The 6000-nt window shown below is 30.7% G+C and overlaps 1 protein-coding gene across 1 annotated transcript in view; it reads right to left on the bottom strand.

The window, feature by feature from the left end:
- LOC108547443 (zinc finger protein 205) overlaps window positions 1-6000 on the bottom strand; it is an 87789-nt gene that overhangs the window by 34149 nt on the left and 47640 nt on the right.

Below are 6000 nucleotides of genomic sequence, written 5' to 3' on the forward strand. Positions count from 1 at the left end.
TGTTCAGGGTCAATTCTAAGTCCATTAGGATCTGCGTGTAACATATATTATTGATACGTTTACATAACCTTATTTTCTAATACACTGACAATGTAATTACAGAAATGATCATACAACGCATAAAGAATTTTCAATCTAATACCTCTTATTGTTTATATGTCGTAAAACGTGTTTGTAATTGGATATTTTCAGCCTTAAACAAATTTGAAAGTATAGTATAGATCTTTTCCACATTACTGTATTTTGATACCTTCGTATTCATAAATTTTCATCGTATCCTAAGTGTAAAATTCTACATTATATTATTATCGTGAGAAATTCAATTTCCAATAATTCTATTTTTGAAAAATATTTCGTACTAACCTAAAAATTAGAATTTTTTGCAACGTGTACCATCGTTATTATACAATTTTGTCTGCTTCGTTACCAATTTTATATGTATAATTATCCAACTACATAAAATTTTCTAAAAATAAAAATTTTTTAAATTAAAAATTAAAATATCTTTTTAAGAAGCATTTTTATCCGATACATGTTTACTGCCAATAATATTTAACCATAAGATTAAACAGTTATAATACAAACATGAAACATGGAGGTTATATTATTATTTCTCTCAATTCAATAAAATATTTAATACTTTATTCATTATTCAAAATAATTTAATCGCAAGAATCAATATCGAATTAAATAAAGCACCAATGAAATTTGGTTTATAAATTCGATTCTATATCGATACCACATCGATATCGATATCGATAAACAGAGGGCGACTCTTCGACGTGTAAACAGTGATACAGCGTTTGCTTCACGTTTGAGATTGTTCTTATAACCTTCTAATGAAACATTCGTGGACTCCGTTTTTGTCTTATTTATACATAACATTGTAATTCTAGTTTTACTTACGGAAGAAACAAGTGAATTTCGTATAAAAAAAGTTCCAATGTACATCATATGTTTCGAGCAAAATTCAACGGAAGCACTTGCATACGTATAACCTGTACGAGAACGACATAATCTTCATTCGATACTTTCCACTTTAACCACACCACCCGTCACTTAAAAGGCTATTTACCGCGAAAACGACGAATTCTTTAAAATTAATACCGCAATAAACGCGCGTGCGTTAAATTAACTTTTCAAGCGTTCTTCCTCAAAAGGTTAAAAAACATTCTCAGAGATACCGTGTCGATTTACGAGGGAAAAGCATATCCGCATCTCGCATGACGCGCTACAATATACGACGCGTAAGTATGTGTATACCTTATATGTATAATCTCATGATTCTCATCTGAAAGTATTCGTTGATGATCCGTCGGTACATTGGTCCGCACGTGGCCTAAACGAATCAAATTCGAGATTAATTTAACTTTATTATGCTGATCTCTTTCTCTTCCGGCTTATGAGTATAGTTTATCCGTCGGAATTAATTTTTAAATCGTCCTTCTCGCTTTTTACGTCTTGTGTTTTGAATTATTTCACCATTCAGTGTATGTAAGTCTTCATGTATCCATTCTTTATTGGAAATATATATTTATTTATAGTGAAGGATTAGGTTAGGAAATTAGACAGTGAAGAGTTTTATAATTTTTAAGAATCTGGATATTAGAGGGAATGATTACTGATGGATTAATAGTGTACGTAAGTCTTCATGTATCCATCCTTTATTGGAAATATATATTTATTTATAGTGAAGGATTAGGTTAGGAAATTAGACAGTGAAGAGTTTTATAATTTTTAAGAATCTGGATATCAGAGGGAATGATTATTGATGGACTAATAGTGTATATAAGTCTTTATTTATCCATTCTTTATTGGAAATGTGTATTTGTTTATAATGGAGGCTTAAGTTAGGAAATTAGACAGTGAAGAGTTTTGTAATTTTTAAGAATCTGGATATTAGAGGAAACAATTGTTGGTGGATTAATAGGTCAGGTAATAGGTTTGTGTAATTTTTAATACTGCATACTATGGTTATCTAATTTCATGTTTTTTTACAGGTTGTTCCAACAGCATGAGGTATATCTAATTAGTCTAACCAATTACATTAATTAATCAAGGAAAACATTACAATTTATTAGAACCTTACATTGATTTATAGAATAAATTCTCTTCAAATTGCAAAATAAAATGTATACAGCAAGTACGTGTTACTGAAGTATTAAATTTAGGAAACAGTATCATTGATGTATACATGTCTATGAATATTCTAAAGGTATTATACTTGAGGAGTGATTATCAGATAAATACTTAAATAGCTTACAAAATTTAATTTCCTTGCAATAAATGAACAGAGTACAATTATTTAACCTAGTAATATTTGCCTTTTCACATTTTCAATCTCTCCTCAATGTATTCTTATTAATTCTCAAAATCTCCTCATTCCATTAATCATTAACCATTAACCTCCACACTTTTCTTTCACTTTAACTTCTCTACCTCGTTTCATCAACAATTTTTACAACCATCCTTCTTAATTCGACATCAAATCCTACCTGTGAAACGCAAATCGCAAATATGACAATCTTCACTACAATCTAACCTCTACAATGATAAAAACATCTTAATCCCACTCATCCACTCATTTTACCTTCGCATAGGGACAGAACAGACACTGAAAATTCTATAATTTCTTTCCTCTATGTGGCCACCCGCTACATCAAACAAAGCATAGCCGCTGTCATAATAAATTTGCAGCGGTAAACTGTACGGTGGCCATGCGTGATTCACAGGCATATGACACTCGGGGAAGCGTTCGCGATAGGTCCGTGCATAGGCGTATACGAGAAACGGGCTTATATTAGCCTGCTGAAGGGAAGAGGACGCGCGTGTCGCGGCTGGCCAAGGATGCGTTCTGTTACACGCGCATATATAGCGCGCGTTAACATGCACGCGCCGCGTCGATCAAAAAGGCGCGGTCTATAGGACGCGCCACGACATAGGCTTTTTCGGTATCGCTTCGTTACACCCAGCGAACGTGCATGCTACGTATCCACCGCGATAAGCGTAATTTTGTTTCGTTGACGACAGCTACGTTGCCTGTCCAGCGGAAATCGGATGGGCAACGGTCGATGAGGGATTTTGTTCAGCTGATGCATACGTGTGATTTTTTTTTTTTTTTCAATTTCTATATAGATATGGATAATAAACTGCTCTGTAGATCTTTGGTACAGTGTATTATCTATACACTAAGCTATAGTACAGTATTTGTTCCATACAGAGCATACTATTTTCAATATGATATGGTCTAATATATGCATATACCGTAATATAGCATAGTATTTATTTGACATCGTATGGTATTTTCACTATAGTATAGCAGAGTATAGTATTTATACTATATAGTACAGTTTAGCAAATTTTTATGTAGATATGAATAATAAACTATACTATATGTCTACATAAACTATGTATTTATATCTATACTATAGTGTAGATTTTTAGTACAGTATGCTATTTGTACTAAGCTATAGTACATTATTCATACCATATATAGTATACTATTTTCAATATGATATAGTGTAGTATATATGTATACCGTAATATAGCGCAGTATTTATACTTCAACATTGTACGTATTTTTCCCACAGCATAGGACAATATAGTATTTATACTATAGTAAATTTTAGCATCTATAGTATAAACGTATTAATTAAAATATTTTTCTATAGATACTTCATATATAAAAATATTGTACAACAGATTTCACTCTATGTATAATAGAAAATAAATAGACATATATACAGGGTGTTCACGATATTCGAAAACTTTTATTAGAAATAGCAAATATGTTTGATCTATTATTATGTATATTAACATATATCAAATACGTTAAATATTTTACACATTAAAAATTAGATATATCGTTTCAAAATAAAATATCATAATAATTCCTATAACTATTTTCCACCATTTAAAATGAATATACTAACTTCATATTTATTTGACTATACTATACCTCATAACCAAATAAAATTCTACTTATAGCGAGTTAAAGAAGGAGAAATAATTCCATAGTAAATTTTTTCTCTCTACCAAAATGATAAAACATAAAATAATAACACACTGTAGCAAAGTAATTGAAACATTCTTATTCAACATGACAAATCATTTTCAGATACCTTGGTAATTCCACCACAAATTGAAACGTGAAAAATTCAGTGAAAGCAGCTGAAGCAAAATTGGCGGCGAAAAAAGGAATACATAGTGTGAAGACGAATTAAGAAGTGACAAAGGGATCGATACTTTCGAGAAGTTCCAAGGCAAGAAGTATCGTCACGCTATGAATTTTGCGAAACTAACGAGGGGGCAGAAAAAAGGAAGAAGTTGGGGAAAGTTGAGGTGCACCGTTTTCACGGGAATTTCACGGGAATTTCACGGAGTAACGAGAGACATAAGGCGACTTCGCGAGCCTGGAAAGTTTCAGAAACTCTAGTTACGACGTTTTCGTCGTGTTGCAACGTATATTTGCGGCTTTCGACGATCGTAACGATGCGATCTCCGGTTGAATAATGGAACGGGCGAGCATATTAAAATCGGCACGAGTCGCGTGAATAATTGAAAAACAAACGTCAAAGTTTGTTCAATTACGAAGTAATAGTTACGCTTTCAAACGCGCTAGCACGGGAGCAAGTTTCTGTCTCTTGTCGTTGACGCTATGCTTATGTCTTATCGATTGGGAACGATGATGGTCGAAAAATGGAGTATTTACGGCTAAATTTTGCAAAGATAGTGTTTTATAATTTCGATGTTTAAATTTGACAATATTAGGTTAAGTAGGTAGTGTCGGATTTTTGCAATAGATGGCGCCATTTTGTTTTAGTACGACGTAGTCTTCCTAATTGGATTTATTTGTCGTTGATCAATATAGATGTTATTTAATAGGAATTCCTTTGTTTCAAATGAAAGAATTATTATATTTTATATTAAAAATATATTTACGTATATTTTGGCCAATTTAATATTTTGGAAAGAGGAATTTTGGGGTGCTGCTGTTTCAGTGTACAGAAATGGTCCTTTTTTAAATACGATATTTTATATTTCCATGGTTTCGGTTAAGTTACGTTGAAATTTAATAATATTTTGGGAACGGATATTTTAGATATGATCAATATATTTCATTCTTTTAATACTAGAACTACCAACGATGATAGTTGAAAAATGGAATATTTATGGCTAAATTTTGTGAAGATAGTGTTTTATAGTTTCAATGTTTAAATTTGATAATATTAGGTTAAGTAGGTAGCGTCGGATTTTTGCAGTAGATGGCGCCATTTTGTTTTAGTACGACGTAATCTTCTTAATTGGATTTATTTGTCGTTGATCAAAGTGGTCAATGTAGATGTTATTTAATAGGACTTCTTTTGTTTCAAATAAAAGAATTATTATAGTTCATATTAAAAATATATTTAATTATATTTTGGCCAATTTAATATTTTGGAAAGAGGAATTTTGGGGTGCTGTTGTTTCAATGCACAGAAATGGTCCTTTTTTAAATACGATATTTTATATTTTCATGGTTTCAGTCAAGTTATGTTTAAATTTAACAATATTTTGGGATTTATTCTTCTTATATTAGAAATGATCAATATATTTCATTCTTTTAATACTAGAACTACCAAAGATATTTTATTTTTACAATCTCTGCGAACCTTCCAATACTATAACTTGAGAAAAATGTGTTTATCATGCAAAGAAAAATACAGCAATATTCTATTCTAAAATATTTGCCTCATTTTAAATAATTTCACTTGAAAATTACTGTTTTAAAAATTCCTAGTAATTTCGCCATTTTAGATTGAATCTAAACACCTGAACACTTTACTCTCAATTGAATATCAACTGTCTATCCAGACATTTAAATTTAAACCATGAGTTGGGACAAATATATAATATATTGTATATTAAAACAAATTTAAATAATTTTAATTTCCTTTAAAATAATTTTGCAATTTCTATATGATTTAAATAAGTTTATTTTTATTTATTATTTAATTTATA

Source organism: Eufriesea mexicana, unplaced genomic scaffold (assembly GCF_001483705.2).
Source record: "Eufriesea mexicana isolate 0111107269 unplaced genomic scaffold, ASM148370v2 scaffold1030, whole genome shotgun sequence".
NCBI lineage: Eukaryota > Metazoa > Arthropoda > Insecta > Hymenoptera > Apidae > Eufriesea > Eufriesea mexicana.